A 16,992-nucleotide genomic window follows, 5' to 3' on the forward strand; every position below is an offset into this window, starting at 1 on the left:
TGATGACATCTAATTTAACGATTAACTGTAATATTATCATCTGTGTATTGGTGATGACATCTAATTTAACAATTAACTGGAATATTATCACCTGTGTATGAGTGATGACATCTAATTTAACAATTAACTGGAATATTATCACATGTGTATTAGTGATGACATCTAATTTAACGATTAACTGTAATATTATCACCTGTGTATTAGTGATGACATCTAATTTAACAATTAACTGTAATATTATCCCCTGTGTATTAGTGATGACATCTAATTTAACGATTAAATGTAATATTATCACCTGTGTATTAGTGATGATATCTAACTTAACAATTAACTGGAATATTATCCCCTTTGAATTCGTGATGACATCTAATTTAACAATTAACTGGAATATTATCCCCTATGTATTAGTGATGACATCTAATTTAACAATTAACTGTAATATTATCCCCTGTGTATTAGTGATGATATCTATTTTAACAATTAACCGGAATATTATCCCCTTTGAATTCGTGATGACATCTAATGTAACAATTAACTGGAATATTATCCCCTGTGTATTAGTGATGACATCTAATTTAACAATTAACCGGAAAATTATCCCCTTTAAATTCGTGATGACATCTAATTTAACAATTAACTGGAATATTATCACCTGTGTATTAGTGATGACATCTAATTTAACAATTAACTGGAATATTATCCCCTGTGTATTAGTGATGACATCTAATTTAACAATTAACTGGAATATTATCCCCTGTGTATTAGTGATGACATCTAATTTAACAATTAACCGGAATATTATCCCCTGTGTATTAGTGATGACATCTAATTTAATAATTAACTGGAATATTATCACCTGTGAATTAGTGATGACATCTAATTCAACAATTAACAGGAATATTATCACCTGTGTATTAGTGATGACATCTAATTTAACAATTAGCTGGAATATTATCACCTGTGTATTAGTGATGACATCTAATTTAACAATTAACTGCAATATTATCCCCTGTGTATTGGTGATGACATCTAATTCAACAATTAACTGTAATATCATCCCTTTTGAATTCGTGATGACATCTAATTGAACAATTAACTGGAATATTATCACCTGTGTATTAGTGATGACATCTAATTTAACAATTAACTGGAATATTATCAACTGTGTATTAGTGATGACATGCAATTTAACAATTAACCGGAATATTATCACCTGTGTATTAGTGATGACATGTAATTTAACAATTATCTGGAATATTATCAACCGTGTATTAGTGATGACATCTAATTTAACAATTAACTGCAAAATTATCCCCTGTGTATTAGTGATGACATCTAATTTTACAATTAAGCGGAATATTATTCCCTTTGTATTCGTGATGACATCTAATTTAACAATTAACTGGAATATTGTCACCTGTGTATTAGTGATGACATCTAATTTAACAATTAAGTGGAATATTATCCCCTGTGTATTAGTGATGACATCTAATTTAACAATTAACTGGAATATTATCACCTGTGTATTAGTGATGACATCTAATTTAACAAATAACCGGAATATTATCCCCTGTGTATTAGTGATGATATCTATTTTAACAATTAACCGGAATATTATCCCCTTTGAATTCGTGATGACATCTAATGTAACAATTAACTGGAATATTATCCCCTGTGTATTAGTGATGACATCTAATTTAACAATTAACCGGAAAATTATCCCCTTTAAGTTCGTGATGACATCTAATTTAACAATTAACTGGAATATTATCACCTGTGTATTAGTGATGACATCTAATTTAACAATTAACTGGAATATTATCCCCTGTGTATTAGTGATGACATCTAATTTAACAATTAACTGGAATATTATCCCCTGTGTATTAGTGATGACATCTAATTTAACAATTAACCGGAATATTATCACCTGTGAATTAGTGATGACATCTAATTCAACAATTAACTGGAATATTATCACCTGTGTATTAGTGATGACATCTAATTTAACAATTAACTGGAATATTATCACCTGTGTATTAGTGCTGACATCTAATTTAACAATTAACTGCAATATTATCCCCTGTGTATTGGTGATGACATCTAATTCAACAATTAACTGGAATATCATCCCTTTTGAATTCGTGATGACATCTAATTGAACAATTAACTGGAATATTATCACCTGTGTTTTAGTGATGACATCTAATTTAACAATTAACTGGAATATTATCAACTGTGTATTAGTGATGACATGCAATTTAACAATTAACCGGAATATTATCACCTGTGTATTAGTGATGACATCTAATTTAATAATTAACTGGAATATTATCACCTGTGTGTTAGTGATGACATGTAATTTAACAATTATCTGGAATATTATCAACCGTGTATTAGTGATGACATCTAATTTAACAATTAACTGCAAACTTATCCCCTGTGTATTAGTGATGACATCTAATTTTACAATTAAGCGGAATATTATCCCCTTTGTATTCGTGATGACATCTAATTTAACAATTAACCGGAATATTATCCCCTTTGTATTCGTGATGACATCTAATTTAACAATTAACTGGAATATTGTCACCTGTGTATTAGTGATGACATCTAATTTAACAAATAAGTGGAATATTATCCCCTGTGTATTAGTGATGACATCTAATTTAACGATTAACTGTAATATTATCACCTGTGTATTAGTGATGACATCTAATTTAACAATTAACTGGAATACTATCCCCTGTGCATTAGTGATGACATCTAATTTAACAATTAACTGGAATATTATCCCCTGTGTATTAATGATGACATCTAATTTAACAATTAACCGGAATATTATCCCCTGTGTATTAGTGATGACATCTAATTTAACAATTAACTGGAAGATTAACACCTGTGTATTAGTGATGACATCTAATTTAACAATTAACTGCAATATTATCCCCTGTGTATTAGTGATGACATCTAATTCAACAATTTACTGGAATATTATCCCCTTTGAATTCGTGATGAAATCTAATTGAACAATTAACTGGAATATTATCACCTGTGTATTAGTGATGACATCTAATTTAACAATTAACTGGAATATTATCAACTGTGTATTAGTGATGACATGCAATTTAACAATTAACCGGAATATGATCACCTGTGTATTAGTGATGACATCTAATTTAACAATTAACTGGAATATTATCAACTGTGTATTAGTGATGACATGCAATTTAACAATTAACCGGAATATTATCACCTGTGTATTAGTGATGGCATCTAATTTAATAATTAACTGGAATATTATCACCTGTGTATTAGTGATGACATGTAATTTAACAATTATCTGGAATTTTATCAACTGTGTATTAGGGATGACATCTAATTTAACAATTAACTGCAATATTATCCCCTGTCTATTAGTGATGACATCTAATTTTACAATTAAGCGGAATATTATCCCCTTTGTATTCGTGATGACATCTAATTTAACAATTAACCGGAATATTATCCCCTTTGTATTCGTGATGACATCTAATTTAACAATTAACTGGAATATTGTCACCTGTGTATTAGTGATGACATCTAATTTAACAATTAACTGGAATATTATCCCCTGTGTATTAGTGATGACATCTAATTTAACAATTAACTGCAATATTATCCCCTGTGTATTAGGGATGACATCTAATTTTACAATTAACTGTAATATTATCCCCTTTGTATTCGTGATGACATCTAATTTAACTATTAACTGGAATATTATCACCTGTGTATTAGTGATGACATCTAATTTAACAATTAACTGCAATATTATCCCCTGTGTATTAGTGATGACATCTAATTTTACAATTAACTGGAATATTATCACCTGTGTATTAGTGATGACATCTAATTTAACAATTAACTGGAATATTATCACCTGTGTATAAGTGATGACATCTAATTTAACAATTAACTGGAATATTATCCCCTGTGTAACAGTGATGACATCTAATCTAACAATTAACCGGAATATTATCCGCTTTGTCTTCGTGATGACATCTAATTTAACGATTAACTGTAATATTATCACCTGTGTATTAGTGATGACATCTAATTTAACAATTAACTGTAATATTATCCCCTGTGTATTAGTGATGATATCTAATTTAACATTTAACCGGAATATTATCCCCTTTGAATTCGTGATGACATCTAATTTAACAATTAACTGGAATATTATCACCTGTGTATTAGTGATGACATCTAATTTAACAATTAACTGGAATATTATCACCTGTGTATTAGTGATGACATCTAATTTAACAATTAACTGGAATATTATCACCTGTGTATTAGTGATGACATGCAATTTAACAATTAACTGGAATATTAACACCTGTGTATTAGTGATGACATCTAATTTAATAATTAACTGGAATATTATCACCTGTGTATTAGTGATGACATGAAATTTAACAATTATCTGGAATATTATCAACTGTGTATTAGTGATGACATCTAATTCAACAATTAACTGGAATATTATCCCCTTTGCATTCGTGATGACATCTAATTTAACAATTAACTGGAATATTATCCCCTTTGTATTCGTGATGACATCTAATTTAACAATTAACTGGAATATTATCACCTGTGTATTAGTGATGACATCTAATTTAACAATTAACTGTAATATTATCTCCTGTGTATTACTGATGATATCTAATTTAACAATTAACTATAAAATTATCACCTGTGTATTAGTGATGACATCTAATTTAACAATTAACTGGAATATTATCACCTGTGTATTAGTGATGACATCTAATTTAACAATTAACTGGAATATTATACCCTGTGTATTAGTGATGACATCTAATTTAACAATTAACTGGAATATTATCCCCTCTGTATTTGTGATGACATCTGATTTAACAATTAACTGGAATATTATCCCCTTTGTATTCGTGATGACATCTAATTTAACGATTAACTGTAATATCATCACCTGTGTATTAATGATGACATCTAATTTAACAATTAACTGGAATATTATCCCCTTTGAATTCGTGATGACATCTAATTTAACAATTAACTGGAATATTATCACCTGTTTACTGGTGATGACATCTAATTAAACAATTAACTGGAATATTATCCCTCTGTATTTGAGATGACATCTGATTAAACAATTAACTGGAATATTATCCCCTTTGTATTCTTGATGACATCTAATTTAACAATTAACTGGAATATTAACACCTGTGTAATAGTGATGACATCTAATCTAACAATTAACCGGAATATTATCCCCTTTGTATTCGTGATGACATCTAATTTAACAATTAACTGGAATATTATCACCTGTGTATTAGTGATGACATCTAATTTAACAATTAACTGGAATATTATCACCTGTGTATTAGTGATGACATCTAATTTAACAATTAACTGGAATATTATCACCTGTGTATTAGTGATGACATGCAATTTAACAATTAACTGGAATATTAACACCTGTGTATTAGTGATGACATCTAATTTAATAATTAACTGGAATATTATCACCTGTGTATTAGTGATGACATGAAATTTAACAATTATCTGGAATATTATCAACTGTGTATTAGTGATGACATCTAATTCAACAATTAACTGGAATATTATCCCCTTTGCATTCGTGATGACATCTAATTTAACAATTAACTGGAATATTATCCCCTTTGTATTCGTGATGACATCTAATTTAACAATTAACTGGAATATTATCACCTGTGTATTAGTGATGACATCTAATTTAACAATTAACTGTAATATTATCTCCTGTGTATTACTGATGATATCTAATTTAACGATTAACTGTAATATTATCACCTGTGTATTAGTGATGACATCTAATTTAACAATTAACTGGAATATTATCACCTGTGTATTAGTGATGACATCTAATTTAACAATTAACTGGAATATTATACCCTGTGTATTAGTGATGACATCTAATTTAACAATTAACTGGAATATTATCCCCTCTGTATTTGTGATGACATCTGATTTAACAATTAACTGGAATATTATCCCCTTTGTATTCGTGATGACATCTAATTTAACGATTAACTGTAATATCATCACCTGTGTATTAATGATGACATCTAATTTAACAATTAACTGGAATATTATCCCCTTTGAATTCGTGATGACATCTAATTTAACAATTAACTGGAATATTATCACCTGTTTACTGGTGATGACATCTAATTAAACAATTAACTGGAATATTATCCCTCTGTATTTGAGATGACATCTGATTAAACAATTAACTGGAATATTATCCCCTTTGTATTCTTGATGACATCTAATTTAACAATTAACTGGAATATTAACACCTGTGTATTAGTGATGACATCTAATTTAACAATTAACTGGAATATTATCACCTGTGTATTAGTGATGACATCAAATTTAACAATTAACTGGAATATTATCACCTGTGTATTAGTGATGACATCAAATTTAACAATTAACTGGAATATTATCCCCTTTGTATTCGTGATGACATCTAATTTAACAATTAACTGGAATATTATCACCTGTGTATTAGTGATGACATCTAATTTAACAATTAACTGGAATATTATCCCCTGTGTATTAGTGATGACATCTAATTTAACAATTAACTGGAATATTATCCCCTGTGTATTAGTGATGACATCTAATTTAACAATTAACTGGAATATTATCCCCTGTGTATTAGTGATGACATCTAATTTAACAATTAACTGGAATTTATCTCCTGTGTATTAGTGATGACATCTAATTTAACAATTAACTGGAATATTATCCCCTTTGTATTCGTGATGACATCTAATTTAACAATTAACTGGAATATTATCCCCTTTGTATTCGTGATGACATCTAATTTAACAATTAACTGGAATATTATCCCCTTTGTATTCGTGATGATATCTAATTTAACAATTAACTCGAATATTATCACCTGTGTATTAGTGATGATATCTAATTTAACAATTAACTGGAATATTATCACCTGTGTATTAGAGATGACATCTAATTTAACAATTAACTGGAATATTATCACCTGTGTATTAGTGATGACATCTAATTTAACAATTAACTGGAATATTATCCCCTTTGCATTCGTGATGACATCTAATTTAACAATTAACTGGAATATTATCCCCTTTGTATTCGTGATGACATCTAATTTAACAATTAACTGGAATATTATCACCTGTGTATTAGTGATGACATCTAATTTAACAACTAACTGGAATATTATCACCTGTGTATTAGTGATGACATCTAATTTAACAATTAACTATAATATTATCACCTGTGTATTAGTGATGACATCTAATTTAACGATTAACTGTAATATTATCACCTGTGTATTAGTGATGACATCTAATTTAACAATTAACTGGAATATTATCACCTGTGTATTAGTGATGACAACTAATTTAACAATTAACTGGAATATTATCACCTGTGTATTAGTGATGACATCTAATTTAACAATTAACTGGAATATTATCCCCTCTGTATTTGTGATGACATCTGATTTAACGATTAACTGGAATATTAACACCTGTGTATTAGTGATGACATCTAATTTAACAATTAACTGGAATATTATCCCCTTTGAATTCGTGATGACACCTAATTTAACAATTAACTGGAATATTATGACCTGTGTACTGGTGATGACATCTAATTTTGCAATTAACTGGAATATTATCCCCTCTGTATTTGTGATGACATCTGATTTAACAATTAACTGGAATATTATCCCCTTTGTATTCGTGATGACATCTAATTTAACAATTAACTGGAATATTATCACCTGTGTATTAGTGATGACATCAAATTTAACAATTAACTGGAATATTATCCCCTTTGTATTCGTGATGACAACTAATTTAACAATTAACTGGAATATTATCACCTGTGTATTAGTGATGACATCTAATTTATCAATTAACTGGAATATTATCACCTGTGTATTAGTGATGACATCTATTTGAACAACTAACTGGAATATTATCCCCTGTGTATTAGTGATGACATCTCATTTAACAATTAACTATAATATTATCACCTGTGTATTAGTGATGACATCTAATTTAACAATTAACTGGAATATTATCACCTGTGTATTAGTGATGACATCTAATTTAACAACTAACTGGAATATTATCTCCTGTGTATTAGTGATGACATCTAATTTAACAATTAACTATAATATTATCACCTGTGTATTAGTGATGACATCTAATTTAACGATTAACTGTAATATTATCACCTGTGTATTAGTGATGACATCTAATTTAACAATTAACTGGAATATTATCACCTGTGTATTAGTGATGACATCTAATTTAACAATTAACTGGAATATTATCACCTGTGTATTAGTGATGACATCTAATTTAACAATTAACTGGAATATTATCCCCTCTGTATTTGTGATGAGATCTGATTTAACAATTAGCTGGAATATTATCCCCTTTGTATTCGTGATGGCATCTAATTTAACGATTAACTGTAATATTAACACCTGTGTATTAGTGATGACATCTAATTTAACAATTAACTGGAATATTATCCCCTCTGTATTTGTGATGACATCTGATTTAACAATTAACTGGAATATTATCCCCTTTGTATTCGTGATGACATCTAATTTAACAATTAACTGGAATATTATCACCTGTGTATTAGTGATGACATCAAATTTAACAATTAACTGGAATATTATCCCCTTTGTATTCGTGATGACATCTAATTTAACAATTAACTGGAATATTATCACCTGTGTATTAGTGATGACATCTAATTTATCAATTAACTGGAATATTATCACCTGTGTATTAGTGATGACATCTATTTGAACAATTAACTGGAATATTATCACCTGTGTATTAGTTCTTTTCTTTTGGGCCTCTTTATCTCGAGAGACAATGGATACGCGCCTGGAGGTGGTCAGTGGTTTGTGAAGCAGCGCCTGGAGTGGCTATAAAGGCCAATTCTGGAGTGACAGGCTCTTCCACAGGTGCTGCAGAGAAATTTGTTTGTTGGGGCTGTTGCACAGTTGGCTCTCCCCTTGCGCCTCTGTCTTTTTTCCTGCCAACTACTAAGTCTCTTCGACTCGCCACAATTCAGCCCTGTCTTTATGGCTGCCCGCCAGCTCTGGCGAATGCTGGCAACTGACTCCCACGACTTGTGATCAATGTCACACGATTTCATGTCGCGTTTGCAGACGTCTTTATAACGGAGACATGGACGGCCGGTGGGTCTGATACCAGTGGCGAGCTCGCTGTACAATGTGTCTTTGGGGATCCTGCCATCTTCCATGCGGCTCACATGGCCAAGCCATCTCAAGCGCCGCTGACTCAGTAGTGTGTATAAGCTGGGGGTGTTGGCCGCTTCAAGGACTTCTGTGTTGGAGATATAGTCCTGCCACCTGATGCCAAGTATTCTCCGAAGGCAGCGAAGATGGAATGAATTGAGACGTCGCTCTTGGCTGGCATACGTTGTCCAGGCCTCGCTGCCGTAGAGCAAGGTACTGAGGACACAGGCCTGATACACTCGGACTTTTGTGTTCCGTGTCAGTGCGCCATTTTCCCACACTCTCTTGGCCAGTCTGGACATAGCAGTGGAAGCCTTACCCATGCGCTTGTTGATTTCTGCATCTAGAGACAGGTTACTGGTGATAGTTGAGCCTAGGTAGGTGAACTCTTGAACCACTTCCAGAGCGTGGTCGCCAATATTGATGGATGGAGCATTTCTGACATCCTGCCCCATGATGTTCGTTTTCTTGAGGCTGATGGTTAGGCCAAATTCATTGCAGGCAGACGCAAACCTGTCGATGAGACTCTGCAGGCATTCTTCAGTGTGAGATGTTAAAGCAGCATCGTCAGCAAAGAGGAGTTCTCTGATGAGGACTTTCCGTACTTTGGACTTCGCTCTTAGACGGGCAAGGTTGAACAACCTGCCCCCTGATCTTGTGTGGAGGAAAATTCCTTCTTCAGAGGATTTGAACGCATGTGAAAGCAGCAGGGAGAAGAAAATCCCAAAAAGTGTGGGTGCGAGAACACAGCCCTGTTTCACACCACTCAGGGTAGGAAAGGGCTCTGATGAGGATCCACCATGTTGAATTGTGCCTTACATATTGTCATGGAATGAGGTGATGATACTTAGTAGCTTTGGTGGACATCCGACCTTTTCTAGTAGTCTGAAGAGACCACGTCTGCTGACGAGGTCAAAGGCTTTGGTGAGATCAATGAAAGCAATGTAGAGGGGCATCTGTTGTTCACGGCATTTCTCCTGTATCTGACGAAGGGAGAACAGCATGTCAATAGTCGATCTCTCTGCACGAAAGCCACACTGTGCCTCAGGGTAGACGCGAACAATTAACTGGAATATTATCACCTGTGTATTAGTGATGACATCTAATTTAACAATTAACTGGAATATTATCACCTGTGTATTACTGATGACATCAAATTGAAAAATTAACTGGAATATTATCACCTGTGTAATAGTGATGACATCTAATTTAACAATTAACTGGAATATTATCCCCTGTGTATTAGTGATGACATCTAATTTAACAATTAACTGGAATATTATCCCCTTTGTATTCGTGATGACATCTAATTTAACAATTAACTGGAATATTATCACCTGTGTATTAGTGATGACATCTAATTTAACAACTAACTGGAATATTATCTCCTGTGTATTAGTGATGACATCTAATTTAACAATTAACTATAATATTATCACCTGTGTATTAGTGATGACATCTAATTTAACGATTAACTGTAATATTATCACCTGTGTATTAGTGATGACATCTAATTTAACAATTAACTGGAATATTATCACCTGTGTATTAGTGATGACATCTAATTTAACAATTAACTGGAATATTATCACCTGTGTATTAGTGATGACATCTAATTTAACAATTAACTGGAATATTATCCCCTCTGTATTTGTGATGAGATCTGATTTAACAATTAACTGGAATATTATCCCCTTTGTATTCGTGATGGCATCTAATTTAACGATTAACTGTAATATTAACACCTGTGTATTAGTGATGACATCTAATTTAACAATTAACTGGAATATTATCCCCTTTGAATTCGTGATGACACCTAATTTAACAATTAACTGGAATATTATCACCTGTGCACTGGTGATGACATCTAATTTAACAATTAACTGGAATATTATCCCCTCTGTATTTGTGATGACATCTGATTTAACAATTAACTGGAATATTATCCCCTTTGTATTCGTGATGACATCTAATTTAACAATTAACTGGAATATTATCACCTGTGTATTAGTGATGACATCAAATTTAACAATTAACTGGAATATTATCCCCTTTGTATTCGTGATGACATCTAATTTAACAATTAACTGGAATATTATCACCTGTGTATTAGTGATGACATCTAATTTATCAATTAACTGGAATATTATCACCTGTGTATTAGTGATGACATCTATTTGAACAATTAACTGGAATATTATCACCTGTGTATTAGTTCTTTTCTTTTGGGCCTCTTTATCTCGAGAGACAATGGATACGCGCCTGGAGGTGGTCAGTGGTTTGTGAAGCAGCGCCTGGAGTGGCTATAAAGGCCAATTCTGGAGTGACAGGCTCTTCCACAGGTGCTGCAGAGAAATTTGTTTGTTGGGGCTGTTGCACAGTTGGCTCTCCCCTTGCGCCTCTGTCTTTTTTCCTGCCAACTACTAAGTCTCTTCGACTCGCCACAATTCAGCCCTGTCTTTATGGCTGCCCGCCAGCTCTGGCGAATGCTGGCAACTGACTCCCACGACTTGTGATCAATGTCACACGATTTCATGTCGCGTTTGCAGACGTCTTTATAACGGAGACATGGACGGCCGGTGGGTCTGATACCAGTGGCGAGCTCGCTGTACAATGTGTCTTTGGGGATCCTGCCATCTTCCATGCGGCTCACATGGCCAAGCCATCTCAAGCGCCGCTGACTCAGTAGTGTGTATAAGCTGGGGGTGTTGGCCGCTTCAAGGACTTCTGTGTTGGAGATATAGTCCTGCCACCTGATGCCAAGTATTCTCCGAAAGCAGCGAAGATGGAATGAATTGAGACGTCGCTCTTGGCTGGCATACGTTGTCCAGGCCTCGCTGCCGTAGAGCAAGGTACTGAGGACACAGGCCTGATACACTCGGACTTTTGTGTTCCGTGTCAGTGCGCCATTTTCCCACACTCTCTTGGCCAGTCTGGACATAGCAGTGGAAGCCTTACCCATGCGCTTGTTGATTTCTGCATCTAGAGACAGGTTACTGGTGATAGTTGAGCCTAGGTAGGTGAACTCTTGAACCACTTCCAGAGCGTGGTCGCCAATATTGATGGATGGAGCATTTCTGACATCCTGCCCCATGATGTTCGTTTTCTTGAGGCTGATGGTTAGGCCAAATTCATTGCAGGCAGACGCAAACCTGTCGATGAGACTCTGCAGGCATTCTTCAGTGTGAGATGTTAAAGCAGCATCGTCAGCAAAGAGGAGTTCTCTGATGAGGACTTTCCGTACTTTGGACTTCGCTCTTAGACGGGCAAGGTTGAACAACCTGCCCCCTGATCTTGTGTGGAGGAAAATTCCTTCTTCAGAGGATTTGAACGCATGTGAAAGCAGCAGGGAGAAGAAAATCCCAAAAAGTGTGGGTGCGAGAACACAGCCCTGTTTCACACCACTCAGGGTAGGAAAGGGCTCTGATGAGGATCCACCATGTTGAATTGTGCCTTACATATTGTCATGGAATGAGGTGATGATACTTAGTAGCTTTGGTGGACATCCGACCTTTTCTAGTAGTCTGAAGAGACCACGTCTGCTGACGAGGTCAAAGGCTTTGGTGAGATCAATGAAAGCAATGTAGAGGGGCATCTGTTGTTCACGGCATTTCTCCTGTATCTGACGAAGGGAGAACAGCATGTCAATAGTCGATCTCTCTGCACGAAAGCCACACTGTGCCTCAGGGTAGACGCGAACAATTAACTGGAATATTATCACCTGTGTATTAGTGATGACATCTAATTTAACAATTAACTGGAATATTATCACCTGTGTATTACTGATGACATCAAATTGAAAAATTAACTGGAATATTATCACCTGTGTAATAGTGATGACATCTAATTTAACAATTAACTGGAATATTATCCCCTGTGTATTAGTGATGACATCTAATTTAACAATTAACTGGAATATCATCCCCTTTGAATTCGTGATGACATCTAATTTAACAATTAACTGGAATATTATCCCCTGTGTATTAGTGATGACATCTAATTGAACAATTAACTGGAATATTATCACCTGTGTATTAGTGATGAAATCTAATTGAACAATTAACTGGAATATTAACACCTGTGTATTAGTGATGACATCTAATTGAACAATTAACTGGAATATTAACACCTGTGTATTAGTGATGACATCTAATTTAACAATTAACTGGAATATTATCACCTGTTTAGTAGTGATGAAATCTAATTTAACAATTAACTGGAATATTATCACCTGTGTATTAGTGATGACATCTAATTTAACAATTAACTGGAATATTATCACCTGTGTATTAGTGATGACATCAAATTGAACAATTAACTGGAATATTATCACCTGTGTATTAGTGATGACATCTAATTGAACAATTAACTGGAATATTATCACCTGTGTATTAGTGATGACATCTAATTTAACAATTAACTGGAATATTATCAACTGTGTATTAGTGATGACATGTAATTTAAAAATTAACTGGAATATTAACACCTGTTTATTAGTGATGAAATCTAATTTAACAATTAACTGGAATATTATCACCTGTGTATTAGTGATGACATCTAATTTAACAATTAACTGGAATATTATCACCTGTGTATTAGTGATGACATCAAATTGAACAATTAACTGGAATATTATCACCTGTGTATTAGTGATGACATCTAATTGAACAATTAACTGGAATATTATCACCTGTGTATTAGTGATGACATCTAATTTAACAATTAACTGGAATATTATCAACTGTGTATTAGTGATGACATGTAATTTAACAATTAACTGGAATATTATCACCTGTGTATTAGTGATGACATCTAATTTAACAATTAACTGGAATATTATCCCCTGTGTATTTGTGATGACATTTAATTTAACAATTAACTGGAATAATATCACGTGTCTATTAGTGATGACATCTATTTCATCATTTGAACAGACTACTATACCCTGTGTATTAGTGATGTCATCCAATTGAACAACTAACCAGAATACTCTACACTGTGTATTAGTGTTGACATATAATTACACAAGGAACCAGAATATCATCACTTGTGTATTCGTGATGACAACTAATTTAACAATTAACTGGAATATTATCCCCTGTGTATTAGTGATGACAGCTAATTTAACAATTAACCTGATTGTCTGCAGTGACTGAGGGATGACATCTAATTTAACAATTAACTATAATATTATCACCTGTGTATTAGTGATGACATCTAATTTAACGATTAACTGTAATATTATCACCTGTGTATTAGTGATGACATCTAATTTAACAATTAACTGGAATATTATCACCTGTGTATTAGTGATGACATCTAATTTAACAATTAACTGGAATATTATCACCTGTGTATTAGTGATGACATCTAATTTAACAATTAACTGGAATATTATCCCCTCTGTATTTGTGATGAGATCTGATTTAACAATTAACTGGAATATTATCCCCTTTGTATTCGTGATGGCATCTAATTTAACGATTAACTGTAATATTAACACCTGTGTATTAGTGATGACATCTAATTTAACAATTAACTGGAATATTATCCCCTTTGAATTCGTGATGACACCTAATTTAACAATTAACTGGAATATTATCACCTGTGTACTGGTGATGACATCTAATTTAACAATTAACTGGAATATTATCCCCTCTGTATTTGTGATGACATCTAGTTTAACAATTAACTGGAATATTATCACCTGTGTATTAGTGATGACATCAAATTTAACAATTAACTGGAATATTATCCCCTTTGTATTCGTGATGACATCTAATTTAACAATTAACTGGAATATTATCACCTGTGTATTAGTGATGACATCTAATTTATCAATTAACTGGAATATTATCACCTGTGTATTAGTGATGACATCTATTTGAACAATTAACTGGAATATTATCACCTGTGTATTAGTTCTTTTCTTTTGGGCCTCTTTATCTCGAGAGACAATGGATACGCGCCTGGAGGTGGTCAGTGGTTTGTGAAGCAGCGCCTGGAGTGGCTATAAAGGCCAATTCTGGAGTGACAGGCTCTTCCACAGGTGCTGCAGAGAAATTTGTTTGTTGGGGCTGTTGCACAGTTGGCTCTCCCCTTGCGCCTCTGTCTTTTTTCCTGCCAACTACTAAGTCTCTTCGACTCGCCACAATTCAGCCCTGTCTTTATGGCTGCCCGCCAGCTCTGGCGAATGCTGGCAACTGACTCCCACGACTTGTGATCAATGTCACACGATTTCATGTCGCGTTTGCAGACGTCTTTATAACGGAGACATGGACGGCCGGTGGGTCTGATACCAGTGGCGAGCTCGCTGTACAATGTGTCTTTGGGGATCCTGCCATCTTCCATGCGGCTCACATGGCCAAGCCATCTCAAGCGCCGCTGACTCAGTAGTGTGTATAAGCTGGGGGTGTTGGCCGCTTCAAGGACTTCTGTGTTGGAGATATAGTCCTGCCACCTGATGCCAAGTATTCTCCGAAAGCAGCGAAGATGGAATGAATTGAGACGTCGCTCTTGGCTGGCATACGTTGTCCAGGCCTCGCTGCCGTAGAGCAAGGTACTGAGGACACAGGCCTGATACACTCGGACTTTTGTGTTCCGTGTCAGTGCGCCATTTTCCCACACTCTCTTGGCCAGTCTGGACATAGCAGTGGAAGCCTTACCCATGCGCTTGTTGATTTCTGCATCTAGAGACAGGTTACTGGTGATAGTTGAGCCTAGGTAGGTGAACTCTTGAACCACTTCCAGAGCGTGGTCGCCAATATTGATGGATGGAGCATTTCTGACATCCTGCCCCATGATGTTCGTTTTCTTGAGGCTGATGGTTAGGCCAAATTCATTGCAGGCAGACGCAAACCTGTCGATGAGACTCTGCAGGCATTCTTCAGTGTGAGATGTTAAAGCAGCATCGTCAGCAAAGAGGAGTTCTCTGATGAGGACTTTCCGTACTTTGGACTTCGCTCTTAGACGGGCAAGGTTGAACAACCTGCCCCCTGATCTTGTGTGGAGGAAAATTCCTTCTTCAGAGGATTTGAACGCATGTGAAAGCAGCAGGGAGAAGAAAATCCCAAAAAGTGTGGGTGCGAGAACACAGCCCTGTTTCACACCACTCAGGGTAGGAAAGGGCTCTGATGAGGATCCACCATGTTGAATTGTGCCTTACATATTGTCATGGAATGAGGTGATGATACTTAGTAGCTTTGGTGGACATCCGACCTTTTCTAGTAGTCTGAAGAGACCACGTCTGCTGACGAGGTCAAAGGCTTTGGTGAGATCAATGAAAGCAATGTAGAAGGGCATCTGCTGTTCACGGCATTTCTCCTGTATCTGACGAAGGGAGAACAGCATGTCAATAGTCGATCTCTCTGCACGAAAGCCACACTGTGCCTCAGGGTAGACGCGAACAATTAACTGGAATATTATCACCTGTGTATTAGTGATGACATCTAATTTAACAATTAACTGGAATATTATCACCTGTGTATTACTGATGACATCAAATTTAACAATTAACTGGAATATTATCACCTGTGTAATAGTGATGACATCTAATTTAACAATTAACTGGAATATTATCCCCTGTGTATTAGTGATGACATCTAATTTAACAATTAACTGGAATATCATCCCCTTTGAATTCGTGA

Source organism: Heterodontus francisci, unplaced genomic scaffold (genome assembly GCF_036365525.1).
Source record: "Heterodontus francisci isolate sHetFra1 unplaced genomic scaffold, sHetFra1.hap1 HAP1_SCAFFOLD_186, whole genome shotgun sequence".
Lineage (NCBI taxonomy): Eukaryota > Metazoa > Chordata > Chondrichthyes > Heterodontiformes > Heterodontidae > Heterodontus > Heterodontus francisci.